Below are 20,180 nucleotides of genomic sequence, written 5' to 3'. Positions count from 1 at the left end.
TGTTGCTTTTGGGCCTGGGCTGAGGCAGCACATCATGGTGGGGAGAGGCTGGGGAGCAAAACAAGAACTATGATAAAGAGCTGGGGTTCCGATGCCCCCTTCAAGGATATACCCCCAATAACCTAACTTCCTTCCACTGGGCCATACCTTCTAATAATTCTACCATCTCCCAATATTGCCACAGACTGGTGACCAGTCCTTTAGCAGATGGATCTTTGGGGGATGTTTATTCAAAGTCCAATTAAAGCCCCCCCATTTCTCTGTCCCCCTGCAGATGAGACTGTTTCTGCTATCAGAATGGATCTCAGATATCAGTATTGTTATGGGTTGACTCCTGCCCCCCCTATACCCCCTAAAAAACCCACACCACAATTCATATATTGAAGTTCTAACCCTGAATACCTCAGAATGTGACTGTTTTTTGAGATAGGGCCTTTAAGAGGTAATTAAAATTAAATTAATTGGGTGGGTCCCAATCTGATATGATTGTGCACTCATAAGAGAACATTCGGGCACACAGAGAGACACCAGGATGCACAGAGGAAGATGAGAAGACGACCCAGGGAGAAGACAGCCCTCTTCAATCCAAGGAGAGAGGACTTAGAGGAAGCCCACTCTGCTGACTCTGGATCTTGGACTTCCAGCCTCAGAACTGCGAACACATGCATTTATATTGTTTAAGTCATCTGGTCTCTGGTATTTTGTTATGAAAGCCCTAGAAAACTAATATACAGACATTGTTTCACATACTGTTTTTCATTTGTTTTCATTTCTATACATTAATGGGAAACTGGGAAGGACTGAGCTAGGAACTGCTAGGCAGATGCTAGTTTTATTTTTAGGTTATGAATATTTTAAATAAACAAAAATCATAAAGAATAATATAACGAACACCAATGTACTCATGTAGCTTAAAAAGTAAACCTTTGTAGGTCCAATTAAAGCCTCTCCCCCACACCCCCTGCAGATGAGATCTCTGTCCCCCTGCAGATGAGATCATTATACTTTTGAGTTAAGGTCTACTGTCTCTTATGCCTTGTTATATTTTTATAACATGTCTCTATTAACAAGTATTTCATAAAGCCTTTTTATATGTCCTCTAAGCTCTCTATAAATATTAATAAACTGTGCTTATATTTTCTCTCAACACTGTTGTAGAGATTTGTTCATGCTTATATACATGGTAAAGATATGTGTATATGTATATATGTGTCTACATGTATATGCAGTCATCCTTTGGTATTGGGGGGGAGATTGGTTCCTGGATCCCCACAGATACCAAAACCCATGAGTGCGCCAGTCTCTTATATACAATAGGGTAGCATTTGGATGTAACCTATGCACATACTCCTGTATGCTTTAAACTGTCTCTGGATTACTTATTATACCTAAGACTGTAAATGTCTTGTAAATACTTGCTATACTACATTGTTTAGGGGATAATGACGAGAAAGTGTACATGTTCTGTACAGATGCAATTTTTTTTGACTATTTAAAATTTTAAGTGACAATCCACAGATGAGGAGCCTAGAGGCTAATGGTACATAGATATATACATAGCTTTAATTGTGTGCTTTCACTGATATTTTAATGTTTTATATATGGGTCATATATACTTATACACTGTGTGTCCTTGGTGCTGCTTACAGCATGTTCTGGGTTTTTCATTTCTCAGCCAGGCTCTACAGACAGTCTTGAAGACATTGCTTCCCCTCCTAAATAAGAGTTTCTCCAGGTCTGGAGCTGCTGAGTCATAGCTTGCGCATAGTTTCAGATCTGCTACTTACATCCCCCAGTTTTTACACTCCCACCATCTGTGTATGGGAGAACTTGTCTTACTTCATATTCTTGACAAAACAATGTGATGTCAGAATTGGAAAACTTCAATCAGTCTGATGGGTGTGAAGGGTTGTGGTTTGGATTTGCATTTCTTTAATTATTCTTGAGGTTGAAGTTTTAAGTGATGTAAACGGGAAATGCCTTCTCTGTTTACATACTTGTATTTTTATGTGTTGCTTCTCTTTTAACCATTGATTTGTAAAAGTTCTTCATAAATTTTAGGTATAAAGTTATTGGGTCATATGTATCTGATTTTAGTTTGTGGTTTTTCTTTTAAATTTTATCTTTTCATACAAACTCTGGCTAAAAACTGTAGTAGGTATAATTTATCCACAGGAATTTTTTTTTTAAGTGGCACATTTATATCTTTAACATGAATGAGTAATTGTTACTACTGTTTTTACAGTCTTAAAGGACAGTGACAATCCTTTCATAAATAAATGCCTTATGCTTTCTAGCAGAGACCGGGGTTGCTTGCTTTTCCTGCATTTTTATTTATTCGTTTGTTTAAGTAAGATTTACTCTGAGTAATGTGGCAAATTTGCTTAAATACATTACCGTTCACGATGGTATTTTAGATAGGTCTGTAATGAATATGAATATGTATGAATCAACGCCATTTCTTATTTACTTTACATTTGATCCAGTTGCATATAAATATGCACGCTGTTTCTTCATTTAAAAAAATACTTCCTAAAAGAGAAGTTTGACGTTTATGCTAAAAGCAAGGAGAAGGTACAGAAGTTTTCCATGGGCCTCGTGGGCCCCTCACGCCCCATGGTGAGCACCCACAGACAGCCCCAGAGTGATGTGTCACAGCACATGGTGATTATCATCCCCAGTCTGCAGTTTGCATTAAGGCTCACTATTGATGTTTTATGCTCCATGGGTTTGGACAAGTGTATAAGGACATGCATTCACCTCTATAGTGTAGCAGAGAATAGTCTCACTGCCCTCAAAATCCTCTCTGCTTCCCTACCAATCCCTCCCTTCTCAGCCCTGACAACCACTAATCTCTTTACTGTCGCCAAAGTTTTCTGTTATGTCATGTAGTTAAAATCATACCTAATCAAAGTTCTCAGACTGCTTTTTTTTTCACTTAGTAATATGTATTTAAGTTTCCTCAATGAGTTTCATGACTTGATAGCTCATTTTTTTTTCCCCAGCAATAAATGTACCACAGTTTATTTTACCTACTCACCTACTGCAGGACATCTTGGTTACTTCCATGTTTTGGCAATTATGAATAAAGTGGCTATAAACTTTCATGCTGTTTTTTTGTGTGGACATTAAGTTTTCCAGGCTGTTTCTTTAGTCAACTAACAAAATGTAAAGAAATGTGTATCTTATTGTTTAAGCTTTCTTGCAGATTATGTATTCAATTAAGGTACCCCGTCTGTTACTGTCAGATTGACTTTGCTCTGGCTTAAAAGAAAATTGATTAGTATCTCAAACAACAAATGTTAACATTATTAACAGGAAAAAAAAGTTAAAGTCCTAAGACAACCCACATTGTAACATTTTAATCCACTGATAGATTTTTATAGAATTAATTTCATTGAAGAGTTCACTGCTATTTTCACAATAATACTCTTTTTTTTTTGAAAATTCATTTTTAAGTTCATTTACAAACGCAAAATGATTCAGAATTCGATTTGTATCTGAATATTTTAAATAAACAAAAATCATAAAGAATAATATAATCTTTAAGATATTTCTGGGTACCGGGGTATGCAAATAGGCTGCTTCCACAAAATTTTCTCTCTCTATGTACATATAACTTTGTGGGAAGTTTTTCAGTTAAAGTTGATTTCTTAAATATTCTTAAAGTATATAAATCAATATCATGATTCAAAGCATAAATTGTTTAAAAAATGTATGCGTTTGGTCTTGGGCAAGTTATTCTGACTAAAGAGGAGACCCATGTCCCTTGCCAGATGGATGGACCCTGACTAGCTGGGGCAGAGACTCACCTGCCTAGACCAGGAACGAAAAGTGACACTGGGAACCACAGCACATTTCACTCGGTAAGAATCGCCACCCACTGGAAACGGGCATGATGGAACAGAGGGGGAAGAAATGGGAATAAACTGTCACATCGATGGTCTTGTCAGTGCTATATCTGCTCACAGATGCATTTAGGTAAATGCTGTTACCTCAAGAAGTGTTATCTTCTGGGGATCCTTATCATAATTTTATTTTAAATTCGAACAGCTGTTGTTTAACTACCACAGACCACAATTTATCTACAGCTTGGGGCCATAAAGTTAGCTTTAATGCACTCTGTTTCTTTTCTTCCCTCTGTATTTGATTTAATTTTCATGCATCTGACACTCACATGCTATATACTATTTGCATATTTCAATATGTACTTTTGCAGATCCCATAAGTGCTCAGGTGCTCAAAGTGGAAGAATAAATATAAATGGAAGCTCCCAGTGACAAATTATAAAAGCAAGGAAGAACTCTCAGGTTTCACTTACATGTAAAATATTCTGAACAATAATAGCTCCTTCAGGACAAGAAAGCAGGTTTTTCCAGGATGGTTGGTTCATAGTGACTGTAGGAAAAAAAAAAAACAACAACAAAAAAACGGATGTTTTCTTGGGCAGTGCAATAGCATACTTATCTGAATTGAGCCCTAGGGTTTACCATGCAGTAACAGAGAGGGAATTTCAGCTTTATTTAAGAAATCAACAAATGTGGCCACTTCCATAACCCAAATGTTTTCTAAAATAAATATTCATGGTTTTTCATTCATGGGGTTTAAAAAACTGAGGTTACTGTTTCAAACAAAAGAAAACTCTGGGGGAAGGTAGAAATGACATACAAAGTCACTCTTGGGGAAACTTTAAAAATGTCTCTGGTGGACTATGGTACCGAACTTATTGGAGGCACTTTGTCAGAGAGGCCCTGAACTAACCTAGAACTTGAACAGGCACTGGATGGAAAATCAATGTTGGTCAGGGTTAGATGGGCCCAAGATTGGTTCTTGGGTCTTAAGCACAATATCTGAAAACTTCCAAGCAGAGGTCAGAAGACTGAAAATGCTTTTTCTTTTCTGAGTTCCTTGGCCTGGTTTCCAGAGATTTCCTGCAGCTCTGGGGAACCTCGGCCTTCCATCTCCTTTCCCATTCTCCAAGTTGACAGAAACAAAATGGCAGCCCCACTTAACACACCTTGGCTTTCAGAGTTATTCCAGGTGACCCTTAGGCCTCAGTCCTTTGTGAATTCTTACTCGTGGTCAAGATCCAGAAGTTGTGGTGTGATTGTTATCGTGGCAGAACGAGGCAGGCAGTGGTGCTCAGTGAGTCCTTGATTTTCTGGAAGCACATAGTTGGGTACAGAAGGGATGATGTCACAAGTGCCCTTACACACGTTAGTAAAATCAACAGGTGTAAGAACAGTACCTTCGCTGGTTAGTTGAACAGTAACAAAAAGACCCCACACATCTGTCCTACAGGTGAAACTGAAAAGCCAAGTCACAGTACATGCTTTATTTCTAATAGAAAGTAGAAAAATCCAAACAAAGTCACAGCAAGACAGGTAGAACAGATTTTCAGGGCCTAATTGAGGAATTTGATTTTGCAGAATGTAAAGGATGTCACTAAAAAACACACTTTGAATTGCTTTCATTTTCACCTTAGAATTTCCAGTGTCTATTCTTCCAATAGACCTTGGAACTAGAAATAATCAACAATGGGACTTGTTATTATTATTTTTTTTTTTGTATCAGGGATTGAACTCAGGGGCACTTGACTACTTAGCCACATCCCCAGCCCCATTTTGTATTTTATTTAGAGACAGGGCCTCACTGAGTTGCTTAGCTCCTCGCTTTTGCTGAAGTTGGCTTTGAATTTGTGATCCTCCTGCCTCAGTCTCTTGAGCTGCTGGGATTCCAGGTGTGCATGACCATGCCCAGCTGAGATTTGTTATTTTTAAGCAGAGTTGTTTGGTACCCTAAATTCCACGAGAACCTTTGACCCTGTGAGCATTCGAACTAAAGAGGATGAGCTATGGCTACTGAAATCGTCATCAGGCAACTTTCTTTTGAAAGTTTCTAAGAGTCTGAAAGATATTAATTAAGGAGGCATTACAACATCCCTTGGGATTACCTAAAGGATGATTCCTGCACTTCTGAGATGGGATGCAAGAGAATCTCCCTGTCCTTCCCTCTCTTCTGAACAGCTAGCTCTCAGGTTCATGGCTAAGAGGGGACAGAAGGAAAGGGAAGGGAAAAAGAGGCTCTTTTATGAATGTCCAAGCAACACCTGCTGTTTCTTTGGGAATGATGTAATTTAGCCATGCTGACATCTCTCCTCTACCCCAAGGCCCAGGAGGGTTGTAGTGAGCAAGGGGGATCCTGCTTCTATTTTATTTTATTCTAAATAGATGGAATCTAGTTTTGTAGCAATTCTGTGGTCCCCTGAATGATGCTATCCTCAATGTAGAAGGAATTACCAACCCTGCTGATCCTCCTTCAGGTATCCTCCACCTGACCATGGCCCCAGCCCAGCCCAGCCTTTTCTCTCCAAAGCCAATTTGCACTGGGTTGTGGTACACAGGGTTGGGGCTGGAGGATGCTTATCTGACTGATGGTTGACTAAAGTGAATCATCTGTCTACATCTATTTTGGCCCACTGATAATGACTCTATAAAATTAACCTTTAAAAAGATTACTTAAAAATAGAAAACATATTGCTGTCCTAATTCTTCTATAAGGTATAGAATTCAATAAACATTAAATTTGAGGAGGCAGATATTTATTTATATGGGATAAGAAAAATCTCTTTTTACTCTTAATGTGATTTGAAAAAATTATATCAATTATATGTATTTTTTTTTAAATTTTTAATATTTATTTTTTAGTTCTCGGTGGACACAACATCTTTGTATGTGGTGCTGAGGATCGAACCCGGGCTGCACGCATGCCAGAGGAGCGCGCTACCGCCTGAGCCACATTCCCAGCCCCAATTATATGTATTTTAGATCCAAGCATCATTACTAATATTATTAATATGAAGAGAATCTTAAGAATATGAAGAAAAACTTTTTACCACTCTGGTATGTATTCATGTGTGTGTGTGTGTGTGTGTGTGTGTGTGTGTATAAGAGGGTGAGAGAATAAATGAGAATGAGAATTTTTGATGCACAAAAGATGAACCGGTGCTGGACATTAATGAATTATTTTTTAGCAGTAGTAGAGATTAATTAAGATCAAGTCACAATTAATTTGGCTATGGATATTAGGGAAGCCTTCATGATAGCTGAAATGAATAGACCTGCTATATCATGGACTTATTTGGGTAAATATAGTTTGGAAGTAATAATTTGTTCTCCTAAGGACTATATTGAATCATGTATTTAATAAGCTTTATTGGGCCTATACTGAATATCTCATAAGAGACATGGAGCTGCTCTAGTGGCAGGATGTATGCTTTTGTGTATTTGTTCATGCTTCAAACACAAATTCATTCATTTACTCAGTATAGATGGAATGGAAAATACAATGGTCAGTAGGTCCCAGACACAATCAGGAACTATAAAGGGCCTGTAACCAATCTCTTAACTTTGCTACGTAAACATCTGCAGTTTCATAGATGTTGGCAGGAGTCATGAGACTTGAGTCACAGCAATAGCAGTAGTCAGAATCTGAACTAGTTCCAGGAAGCCCAATTTCCAAGGGAAACATGACAAGAGCCAGGTGCCAGGTGACATGTGCACCCGAAGTAGGTCGCATTGCAGAAGAAGAACCCTGAGTTTAGGGAACCTGAATCTTTTATAATAAGCAGTAACATGCCTGTCTTTTGTCTTGGAGGGAGACATTATCCTTATTATACTGGACCATAAGACCTGTTCTCCAAACAGAGATCCTATCTTTATCTCCCAAACTGTTCACTACACAAACATTCTGGAACAGAGATAGTGAAATTCAGAAACATGAGAGACCAATGGAAGATTATTTTCTAGAAATACCCATGCCTTGTTTCTAAAACATCCTGGGTTTTGGCAAATTTAATCATGAATATGCTGCTCCATCTGCCTCTCTAAATAATCTGACACAGGCTGGGTTCAAATCCATCCAATGTATCTCATTCAACATTTAATTAAAATGAAAGATGACTCCCTTAAGACTCCAAGTAGCAGGATGATGCCAGCCTGCATTATTGACTCCACCAAGATTTCCAGGCTTCCAGACCCAACAAGTTTAACCAATCTCACGAATCTTCAAGATGTATCATAGAAAGTCAGGTAGCATTCTTCTTTAGTTTCCACCTTGGCTTTCCTTCTTGATTCAAGGCATTAATCCAAATGCAGCGGATGTATTGGTGACTGCACAGACTTCACTATGGCCTCCAAGGAGGAAGCCTAGGGTAATTCCACCATCCCTACATAACAGCCCTGGCCAGTGAGCTGCTGCTGGCCTGAAAGGCTTCCAGGACCAGGGTGGTATTATGGAACACTTTAGCTAAAATCAGGTCAGATTTTGTATCCCCATTCCTAACTGGATGACTTATAAGGGTAACTGTCTGCAAAATGAGCTTAAATCATGGATCAGTTACCCCCCTGAATGGGTCCTCTTAAGTGATCCAATGAGATCACTAGAGGAAATCTCCATAGTCATTTGAGAGATGTGTGATTACTGGTGGCATTTTCTTAAACACCTGAAGGTTTCTGATGACCTACTTCCTCCCCGAGCCCCATGGATGGCCCATGTCACCATGTTTTTGGAAGGCAGACAAGTTCATGCTGGTTCCACATATATATAATCTCTGTAAAGAGAGCTTTTGTTTTTACTTTTTGGGGGGCTCCCAACTTGGACCTCTATTAGTTTGGGGGCACAGGTGGAGAATCCCTTTAATGTACTTTTCCAGCTTCCGGAGGTTGGCCCCAGGCTCCCAGGTTGTTCAAATGATGGGTTTGTTTTTTGAGGGACTGCATGAGGGTCATGAGTCCACCCTGCCTTTTTGGTCCATGGCATGCACCAAGTGTCATTCATTTGCTCCATGGAATGACTGACCAATAGCTATGGGAATGTGGGCTGGCAGAGGTGACAGGAGTTTTATGCGGGAGATACAGGAGCTACATTTCTGATAAAATGTAGCTGGAAGGTCAAGCAGAATGGTGACTGATTTGAGGGGATAGAGAAGGCCAGACCCCCAAATCAGTTGCATTTAGGGTGTTTATAATAGTTTGGAAAACTACACCAGGGTGGTCTTTCCTAGTGAATAAAGTTTCACGGGCATTTCTGAAAAACAAAGATTATCAACATTCCTCTCTTCCCTCTAACTCCAATGGTCTAAATTGTTCCTTCCTCAGGTGTTGGGGTTATTGTTTAACATACAAAATCGGCACAGCCCATTCTAAGAGATGTCATTTTCCCTTTGTTCCAGTCATCCCCCACTGACACGATGCATTTTGTTAGGAAAGTTTATGAATAAAACAGAAAAGGGCATTTTAATAAAACTACCCATTAGTTTCCACTTTTGACCCATGTGGGCCACCATAAAGGGAATTGACAGGCAGTGTGCTCACCTGAGGGGTCATTGTCGTTTTAGTGGAAGATAAAAATCAATGCAACCTGAGAATTTAGGGGACTGAATCAGAATTAATTTTAGACACTTACTCCCCATTTTAGCTGAGCTTCCACCTAGAGGGTGAGCTAAGCAGACCAGCTTAGTGTCACCATTAAGGGGAAGAAAAAGAAGCGTCATTACCAGTCATTGTCAGGGTGGAAGTAGGTCTAGAGGCCTCTATAATCCCTACTTTTCATCCTGATCATTACTCAGGGTCCATCTGGACAGAGATGTTGCTTTTTGTTATTTGTTAATCTTTGTATACAGTGTGAGGTAAAGGGCCAACCACCTTCAGAGATCAGACTGCCTCAGTATAAATTCCCTTACGAATTTATACAGGGAGTTTTATGGAGATGTAATCATCTACTGTAAATTTTGCCCACGTAAGATGCACAGTTCATTAGTTTTCAGTAGACTCACGTGTGCAGCCATTACCACAGGCAATCTTAGAATGTTTCCATCACCTGAGAAAGAACCCTGTCTCCTTCTGTTCTTTCCTCACAACCCTTCCACCCCCGCCCCCCACCCCTGCCCCTGCTTTCAGCTCTTGGCAACTGATCATCTACTTTATGTCTATAGTTTTATCAGTTCATATAACTTAAATTGCATGACGATTTGTCTTCTGTGATTGGCTTCTTAGCATAAAGTTTGCAGAGTTCATCTATGCTGGACTGTAGATCAATTCTTTATTCTTTTGTGTGGCCAAATAATATTCTGGTGTGTGGATACACCACCTGTGCTTAATATCTTCATCAGCTGAAGGACACCTGGGCTGCTTGGTTACTATGAATAATACTTTTGTATGCATTTCTGCACAGGTTTTTATGCAGACATTTTCATTTTTTCTTGGGAAAATACATAACAAAGAAATTACAGGTCATATGGTAACCCTGCTTTGTCTTTTGAGGAATTATCAAACCTTTCCAAAGTGGTTTCCCCATTTTAGATTCTCATCAGCAGTATATTAGGCACTTAATAATTTTTGCACATCTCTACAACACTTGTTATTTTCTTACCTTTTGATTCCATCTTTTGATTTCACCTCAGTGGGTAAAAAAGTAGCCTTATTGTGTTTTTTTAAATTTTTTTTTAATATTTATTTTTCAGCCTTCGGTGGACACAACATCTTTGTTTGTATGCGGTGCTGAGGATCAAAATTGACTAGCATTGCCCTGGTGACTAATGATGGTGGGCATCTTTTCTTGTGGTTACTGGCCATTTGTATGTCTTCCTTGGAAAAATGTCTATTCAGATTCTTCATTTATTTAAAAATCAAGTTATCTTTTTATTATTGAGTTGTAATTTTTCTTTATATATTGTGGATAAAATTTCTTTGTATATCACTATGTGATTTGCAAATATTTTTCTCATTATGTGGGTTGTCTTTTTTACTTTCATTATATGACTTTTGAGGCATTAGTGTTTAATTTTTGTTAAATTCCAATTTGGCTAATTTTTTTTTTCTTTTTTGGCTTGTGCTTTTATTGCCATACCTAAGTCATTGCCAAATCCAATATTATGAAGATTTACCCCATGTTTTCTTCTAAGAGTTTTAGTACTTGTGTTTAGGTCTTGGATCCATTTTGGATTAACTTTTGTATATGGGGTGAGGTAAGGGTTCAGCTTTATTCTTTTACATGTTACTATTGAGTTGTCCCAAGGCATGTTGTTGAAAAGACAAAAATTTTCTACATTAAATGGTGTTGGTAGCTTTGTTGAAAATCAATTGGCCATATACACAGGATTTACTCTGGAGTCTTAACTACATTCTACACACCTAGCATTATACTAGCACCACACTATCCTGATTATTGTAGCTTTGTAGTAAAATCTGAAATTGGGAAGTATGAGTCATTCTGTTTTGATTCTCTTTATCAAGATTGCTTTGAATATTCTGGGTCCCTTATAATTCCACACAAGTTCTAGAATGAGCTTCTCAGTTTCTACATAAAAATGGGTTGGTAGGGATTCATTGATTTTACAGGTCAATTTGGAAAATATTGTCATCTTAAAATATTAAGTTCTCTAACTCATGATCATGGGCTATTTCCTATTTATTTATTTCAACAATGCTTTGCTAATTTTAGAGTATGACTTTTACATTTCTTTTGTTGAATTTGTTTCTAAAGTTTTTGATGCTTTTGAAAGGAGAGTTATCTTTGTGAATTTCATTTTTGGATTGTACTTTTCAAGTATATAGAAATATAATTGAATTTTATATATTGCTGTATCCTTCAATTTCGCTGGTCTTATTAGTTCTAATATGTTTTGGAGATCTTTCCATAGGGTTTTCTATACATAAGATTAGCTCCTTTGTGAATAGAGATAAGTTTATTTCTTGAGTTCCAATATGGAGACTTTTAAATTTCTTTTTCTTGCATAATTGCTCTGGCTATCTTTCCAGTACAATGTTGAACAGAAGTGGTGATAGTGTACATTATTGTATTTTTCTTGCTCTTTGGAGAAAATAATCCAGCCTTTTACCATTAAGCAGATATTAGCTGTGAGGTTTTTCTATTTTTATTTTTTAATTTTTTTGTAGATCCCTTTTATCAGGTTGAGGAAGTTTCCTTCTAAATTTGTTAAATGCTTTAAATTACAGGAGGCTATTAGATTTTTGTCTAATGATTTTTATGTATTTGTTGAGGTGATCATGTTATTCTCTTAACAGCTCCTATTACAGTAATTAGTTTTCAGATGTTAAACATTCTTGAATTCCTGAGACAAATTCTGCTTGATCATTGTATATAATTCTTTTTTTTTTTATGCTCTTAGATTTGGTTTGCCTGTATTTTATTGAGGATTTTGTGTCCATATTTGTAAGAGATATTGGTTTATAATTTTCTTGTCTTGAAATGTCTTTCTTGTTATAGGGTCAGGTTAATACTCCTCTCCTAGAATAAGCTTGGAAGTGTTTGTTTCCTTATCTTCCACTTTTGAAAGAGTTTGTAAAGGTTTAGTTATTAATTCTTTGAATATTTGGTAGAATTCCATGGTGAACCCCACTGGGCTTCGGCTTTTCATTGTGGGTAGTATTTTGAGTACCCACAATTCAATCTTCATTTATTATCAATTTAATCTTGATTTATTATAAGTACTCAGATTATTTCCTCTTTCATCATTTTTGGTAGTTTGTGTATTGCTAGAAATTTGCCCATGAAATCTGTTCCCTAATTTAGCTTACCTCTGTTAATGACACTCTCCTATAATCCTTTTTATTTCTCTAAGGTCTGTGGCAATGTCCCTTTCACACCAGATTCTAGTAACCTGAGCTTTCTTTTTCTTCTCTTTTGTTGGTGAGTTTAGTTGAAGATTTGTCAATTTTGCTGATCTTTTTAAAGCACGGTTTTTTGTTTCAGGACTTTCTCTGCATTTTTTTTTTTTGGTTCTGGTTTATTAATTTCTGCTCTAATCTTTGTGATTGCCTTGCTTCTGCTTGCTGTTAGGCTTAGTTTATTTTTTTCCTGGTGTCTTCATTTATAAAGTCAGATTACTGATTTCAGATCTTTGTCCTTCCTTCGTATCATCCTACACTGCTTTTACTGCCTCTCATAGGTTTTGGCATATTGTGTTTTCATTTTCACTCATCTCAAAATATTTTCTGATTTCCCTTTTAATGTCTTCTTTGTCCCGTTGGCTATTTGAAGAAATTAAAAGTGTGTTGTTTAATAACCCCACACTAGTGAGTTTCCTAAATGTCTTTGTTATTAATTTCTCATTTAATTACATTGTTGTCAGTGAACATTTAAAAAAAATTTAGAGATTTGTCTAATGACAGATGGTCTCTTCTGGAGGTTACCTGAGTACTTGAGAACAGTATCTACCCACTGTTGTTGAGTTGAATGTTATTATGGTCTGGATCTTAAATTCCCCAAAGGCTGTACACCAAAGGCTTGGTTGCCAACCTACAGGAGGTATAAGGGAATAAGGTCACAGGGTCATGCTGTGGAAGGGAATATTGGAAACTTGGGCCCTCCTCCCTCTCTCCTCTCTCTCTCTGTCTCTCTCTCTCTGTCCTTTCTGGCCATCATGAATTGAGCAGCTTTGCTCCAGTATGGATTCCCCACTTTGATATTTGGCCTTGCCATAGGCCCAAAGTGACCGGGTCAAGAGACTATGGACCCAAATCTCTGAAACCATGAGCCAAAATAAATCTTTCTTCCTTTCCAGTTGATGTTTCTCAAATATTTTGTTATAGTGGCAGGAAGTTGACTAACACAAATATTCTATAGACTATCTTCTAGGTCTAGTCCATACTGTTTATAGTTCACTCATTGATAGTGTCTTTCAAATCTTCTTGTTGATCATTTCTTTGCTGATCTTCTGCTCCATTGTTCTGTCCAGTACTGAATGTGGAATACTGAACCCTCCAATTATTATTGTTAAATTGCATATTTCTTCCTTCAGTTGGTTTTTCTTTTTTATATTTCTGTGCTATTAGGCCATGTGTATATGATTTTAATTGTTGTAACTTGGTGATGAGTTAACATTTTTATCAGTATAAAATCTCCCTCTTTAATCTCTAGAAGCATTTTTGTGTTTTAGATTCTATTTAGTTTGATATTAGTATAGTTGCCCCATTTCTTTAAGCTGCTGTTTGCCTGATATTTTCCCAACTTTTCACTTTCAATATACTGTCTCCTTGAATGTAAAGTATATATTTGGTAGACACATATAATTGGATCATAGTTTTCTTTTTAAAAGTAAATCCAATCTGAAAACCTTCGACCTTTGGTTGAATTATTTAATCCATTCCTATTTAATGTTAGTTTTAATTACAAATGGATTTATAGCAGCCATTTTACTTTTCTTTTTTTATTTGTTACATATTTTTGTGTTCCTCTATTTCTCCATTACTACCTCCTTTAGCACTATGTGAATATTTTCTCATATAACATCTTAATTTCTTTAGTGATTTTTTGCACTATAGGCTTTTGAATTATTTCCTTAGTAGTTGCTCCTCTTGCTTACTGTATAATTTAAATTTATCTGAATCACCTTCAGATTTATTCTAAATTAATTTAAGTGAAATGTAGAAATGTTACTCTCCTTTCTCCTTTTATGGTATTATTGTCATGTATATTAACTTTACAAGTGTTGCAATTACACACAGTTTTATAATTATCACTTTATATAATTAAGTCTTTCAAAGAAGCTAAGAAAAAAGAGGATGAGTATATATTTATAGCTTTCATTGTATTGACTTTGTATTTATTACCTGTGATTCTCTTCATATGGTACGCTGGATTTGTGTTGCCATCTGGAATCATTTCCTGAGTCCAGTACAGCTTTGCTACTATCAACCTCCTTTGTATTGTTATTGCCAATATACTACATTTCTATATGTTATATGTCAAACACTAGATTGTGTTCCGTTATTTTATACAATTACTCAGAAGTTCAATGGACAATAATTCTCTTTATTTTATTTTTCATTTGCACAGACAGCCAAGAGAGGAACTGGCCAACCCTAGACACCAATTTTCAAAGTGTGATATGAATTGAGCCAGGTGTCTAAGCAGCTCTATGGCAGGGGAAGGAGAGGTGCAGCTGCAGGGAGACCTCTGTCATTGGCTCAACCAGTGGGACTTGATAGTTCATCATTGCTGTGATGCAGGAAACAGGACTGAGCCATGTGGTATCCTGCGTAACCGAGGGGCTGGTGGCACAAGGAGAAGAAATAGAGAAGTCGGAGAAGGCACAGGTATTGGGAGGCATTGGACAAATTTAGTTTTGGACCAATAAACAGCTCTTTGAAAATGTGGACCTATTTCAAGAGGAGAGTGATTGCTTAATGCACCTGAGTTAATTCAGTTGGTGCTGTGAGAGCGAGGTGTCAAAAAAATTCAGATGCATTGAGATGTTCAAAATAACATACGATAATATATATTTTGACGTAATGGGCTTTTTCATTCTATAGATTCAAGTCTTTTATATTTTTAAGAACTTTTCTTGAATCATATCTTTTATTTTCTGTTTTATTTTACTTCTTTCAGGACAAATATGCAGATAATATATTTTCTGTGCCTTTCTTGCTTGCTAAGACACCTCTTGCATTATAAATGTTTTCACTTCCACCTCATTTTGTTTGCTTTTTTTTCCCATTTTGTTGTCACCCTGGCCCACATTATGCTTCCAATATTATTGATTCTGTTATATTATTCCTCCTAATTTGAACTTCATTTCCCCACTGTTTTTTTTTTTTTTTTTTTGTGTGTGTGTGTGTGTGCTATTTCTCCCTTAGCTCTTCAAGCTTGTGTGTCAGTTCATGATGGTGGTTTCCTACATGTTCTGTGATCTCTTGCATCTGACTTGAGTTCTTGTTCAAAGGGGCAATGACTCATTTTATTTTCAAAAATCATGATAATATGTTTTCTTAGAGTTTTCGTGTGCTTTATGGCAATATCTTTTGGGGAAGTGTGTTATTTCACTTTACTATTTTTCCCCTTTTTTTTGTATTTTGTATTATTTTTATGCTTTCATTTTTCTTAGGGCACATTTTCCCTGGATCTACTATATTTTAGGAGGTTAATCTAACAAGAGTAGACCATATCACGTTTCAGCCTCGTAGGAACTCTAGTTGTATTGGTTGATCTCTCCTTTGGATTTTTTCATTTACTTCTTCCAAGCCAAGTTAAATTGTTAGAAAACAAATGATCCTAAGGCTGATATTTGTACCTTTCCTGGCTATATGAATTTCTTATTCCAGCATAGAAAACCATCACAACACTTTGTGGCTTAAAACACAGCTTTTTAGAAGTCGTTATGACTGTATTATTCACATTCATAAGTTATCAACTTGTAGATTGGCTCATTTGCAAGTCTGTGGCTGGCTGGAAGCAGACTGATCTAGGCAGGGCTGGGCTGGGTGTGGTTCTTCTCCACATAACTTTCGTCTTCTGGGACCAGTATGCTTGTCTGAATTTGCCCTTCTCATAGTGATGGCAAAGATGCAAGATAGCAAGGGGAAATACACAGGGCTCTTGAGAACTTTTCTTAGAACTTGTACATCCTGGCTGGGCATGGTGGTGGTGCGCGCCTGTAATCACAGCAGCTCGGGAGGCTGAGGCAGGAGGATTGCAAGTTCAAAGCCAGCCTCAGCAATTTAGGAAGACCCTAAGCAACTCAGCAAGACCATGTCACTAAATAAGATATTTTTAAAAAGTGCTGGGGATGGGGCTCAGTGGTAAGTCACCCTTGGGTTCAATCCCTGGTTACCCCCACTTCCCAGAAAAAAAAAAAAAAAGAACTTGCACAGCCTCATGTTTGTCTGACTCTATTGGCAAAGCAAATAACTTGACTGACTCAAGATCTAAAGGTTGAGAAACAGCCTGTACTTCCCATATTCCCTGCTTTTCATGACTTTGTGCCAATGGGCCCAAGGAATTTCTGTGTTAGTCATCTTAAGTGAGTTTGTCACTATCAGAAGTCACCAATTATAAGGTGGCTCGTGCATAAGTTTCAAACAAGGTGCCATATGTAGACTCGCAGGCTGGCCCCACTCGACTCCACCTCCTGCTATTTGCATCTTTGAAGAACCTACTCTGCTTTAGTGTGGGCTGTACCTAGTGACCCTCCTTTGAGGGAAAAAGTAATCAGATGCCGTTGGATTTTAAAAAGCCGTGACTTCCATTTTTCCCTCTTTTGCTCTCTCTCCTGGTTCTCTTTGCTTGCTCTCTCTGAGGAAGCCGCCACCAGGTTGCAAGATGCCCCATGGAAAGGCCCACAGATCCAGGAAGTGAGGGCAGCTTCCAGCCAAGATCCAGCAAGAAACTCAGGCCCTGAGGTGAAAGCCATCAACCAAGAGAGAGCTTGAAAGTGGATTGTATCCCAGGAAAAACCAGAGGTTTTGTCCTTGGCCTACACCCCTGTGGCATTTTGTGAGAGATCCTGAGGTGGAAGACTCAGCTAGGCCGAGACAGATGCCTGGCCCTCAGGAACTGTGGGACCATCAATGACCATGGGACAAAACCTCTCAATTTTGAGGCAGCCTCTTACACAGCAGGTCAACTCACCAGCTTTGGAGGAGCGTGTGCGGTTGGCTTTACCTGGCATCTGTAGCCAGGGGCTCCACTTTGCATTTGGCCTCTCTTACTTTGTGACTTGGTGTCTGTTGTCTACTTAAAGAAACAGCTTAGAGGGGCCGAGGTTGAGGCTCAGTGGTGGAGCACTTGCCTAGCACGTGTGAGACACTGGGTTTGATCCCCGGCACCACATAAAAATAAACAAATAAAAGTATGGTGTCCATCTACAACTAAAAAATAAAATTAAGAGAAGAGAAATAGCTTAAGTTTTATTAGAGACTGAGTTCAGACTTCTTTTTGTTTCTCATTTTACTTATTGAATTTGGGTGACACTTACCCCCACACTGCCATTATAAAAATGTGAATACAAGTCTGACTTTGGCTTCTGCAGTTCACTTTTTATTTAGTTCCAAAGAGCACCTGTTTTAGACTCTTGGGATAAGAATATGTGAGAAACTTAAGGAACTGCAGCCCAGTGATTTAGAAAAACAGCCATGCCAGGTGTATGTGTCCTCCTTGGACCTAGATCCTCCTTACACAGTTTTGGTCTCTTTCAATCTGAAAGGCAGTGGTGTTGCCAGGGGTGTGGCTTCTGACATCAGATTGCTGGTGTTTGTACCCCAGTCCTCTGCTGCTTAAGGAGAGGGTGACTGCTAGAAAAACCTACTCCCTAGATTTTATTTCCCTAGTTTTGAAACAGTTTTCACTTTTGAGAACAAAATGTCAATAGCATTATGAGGCTGATAAAATAATTCACGCCAAATATTAAACAGGGTACCTGCCAGATGGTAAGCCCTCAATAAATGTTAACTACAAAAACATATATTTGTTGAATATTTATTAATTGCCTGGTATTTTTGCTGGGTTTGTGGGATTCTGATATGAATGTAACTTTCTTTGTTTTTCTCAAGGAAATCACAGTCTCGTGAATGAAATCATGTTTATGTCACATTATTGTTTCCAAACATTGTCATGTACTTTTAGTTACATCATCCTGGTAAAGTCACCTTTGAGTATTATTCCTGAGGTCCTGCTTCGGTTTCCTGCCTGGAATCCCAGCGACTCTAAAACAAGAGGACTTTATACATCCGTAGTCCTTCCAGGGAACAGTCAAATGAAAATTACCCATCGACCCAACCTCACTTGTGGAACTCATGTAGATAATTCTCATAATGTATCCTGATTGTTTACAACATGGTGGCGATGAAGCTGTGGGACACAGAGGAAGCACTTAAATAAGTCAGTTGTTTAGTGTGCACAAAGAAACTGCCATCACTCTTCTCTCTCCTGGCCTTTGATTGACCAGAGCTGACATTCTAGCTTCTATAACCATCTGGCTACAATTTTGCTTTCAAATCTAGATCCCAGGTTAGTCCCTAAAGGGTGTCCCCTGATACCTTGCTTCGCTGCTTCTCTTTAGATCACCTCTCATGTGTGATCTAAAATGTGTATGTGATATATGTGTGTGTGTGTCTCTCTCTCTCTCTCTCTCTCTCTCTCTCTCTCTCTCTCTCTGTGTGTGTGTGTGTGTGTGTGTGTGTGTGTGTGTGTTGTAGGGTGTTGGGAGCCACTGGCAAGGTTGCAGGATTTTAGAGACAGGAGCAGGATGGAAAGGCTGTTGAGGAGGTTGGTGAGAAACAGGAAGAGATACAAATTGATTCTTGCAGAGAGGTGGGTAGTGACGGGATCATCCACTGCAACTTTATCAAGATTCAGGGGCAGAGATTGGCATGAATACTCAAGCAAGTTGCTTTGGCATAAATAACAAAACCACCTGGCAGTCACCACCCCTGTATTCCCTTTCAATTTGATCTTCCTTGCAGACACATTTTAGAAAATACAACTGTTTAGTCCATCACCTCGCCCCAAACCCCAAATAAAATCAATACCCTCCCCCATTAAGGCTACAAAGTAAAACTACTTGGACCCAAACAAACAACAAGAGGAAAGCAAAACTCCAGTTATAGCCACGTCTGTTCTGCAGACACCTGTGGGAACACAGGACTCCCGAAGGAGAGCTGGTGAGTTTTGGGAGCTCTTGGCCAAAGCTAGGAGACCAGGTGCCCGGGGCTGTTTTTCTCTGGTGTTAATCTGTGATGCCTACGGTGTTGTCAGACGTATTTCATTAGTGTTTTTCCCTTATTAAATATGAAAATCATGTCAAAGGTAAATGTCAAGAGGCTATAAAATTGCCCTTCTTATCTTCTGCACGTTTATCTGTTGATAAATGGAAAGACACGGCTGCCAAAATAACTGAATGAATAATTTATAAATGACTGATGCATCTTGTATGTTGTTTCGGGCACAAAACAGTAGGACATCAATAATCAAAAGAAGTTGGATTAATTTAGCAGTGTTTTTGCCATTGATAGTTTTATCTAAATGCTGCAGTCTAGAGCTCTGGGTCAGAGAAGCCCTCTGTCTGTTGCTTTGGTCTCCACCTACTTGGAGTAGGAATGCAGGGCTGGGGCCCCTCTCTTACCTCAGTGTTCCTTCCCCCTCTTATTTGATAATGAGTACCATTGACTTTGATAAAATGAGATTCGAGTATACATTCCCTCTTCATCCATGAATTTTCCCACTGTATTTAAACCGACCATGTCAAAATTATCTTCTCTTGATTTAAAGAGGACTTAGTTGCATGTCAATCCTGAATTTTACACCTGCTAAAGGGAATTTATAAACTTCCTAACTTGCTTCCCTAATGTAATTTACATTGAAGCAGTGTTATTTTTGAAAGG

General features: G+C 38.2%; 1 long non-coding RNA gene across 1 annotated transcript; it reads left to right on the top strand.

Annotated features, from left to right (window-relative positions):
* The first annotated feature begins 3,755 nt into the window (after positions 1-3,755).
* On the top strand, positions 3,756-18,260 carry LOC144365912 (uncharacterized). The gene is made up of 4 exons (XR_013424635.1): positions 3,756-3,866; positions 6,708-6,902; positions 14,860-15,119; positions 17,104-18,260. It is a non-coding gene; the product is annotated as an uncharacterized LOC144365912 (long non-coding RNA).
* The last annotated feature ends 1,920 nt before the right edge of the window (positions 18,261-20,180 follow it).

The sequence above is a fragment of the Ictidomys tridecemlineatus genome, chromosome 8 (assembly GCF_052094955.1).
Source record: "Ictidomys tridecemlineatus isolate mIctTri1 chromosome 8, mIctTri1.hap1, whole genome shotgun sequence".
NCBI lineage: Eukaryota > Metazoa > Chordata > Mammalia > Rodentia > Sciuridae > Ictidomys > Ictidomys tridecemlineatus.
This window is presented reverse-complemented; position numbering and strand designations above follow the sequence as displayed.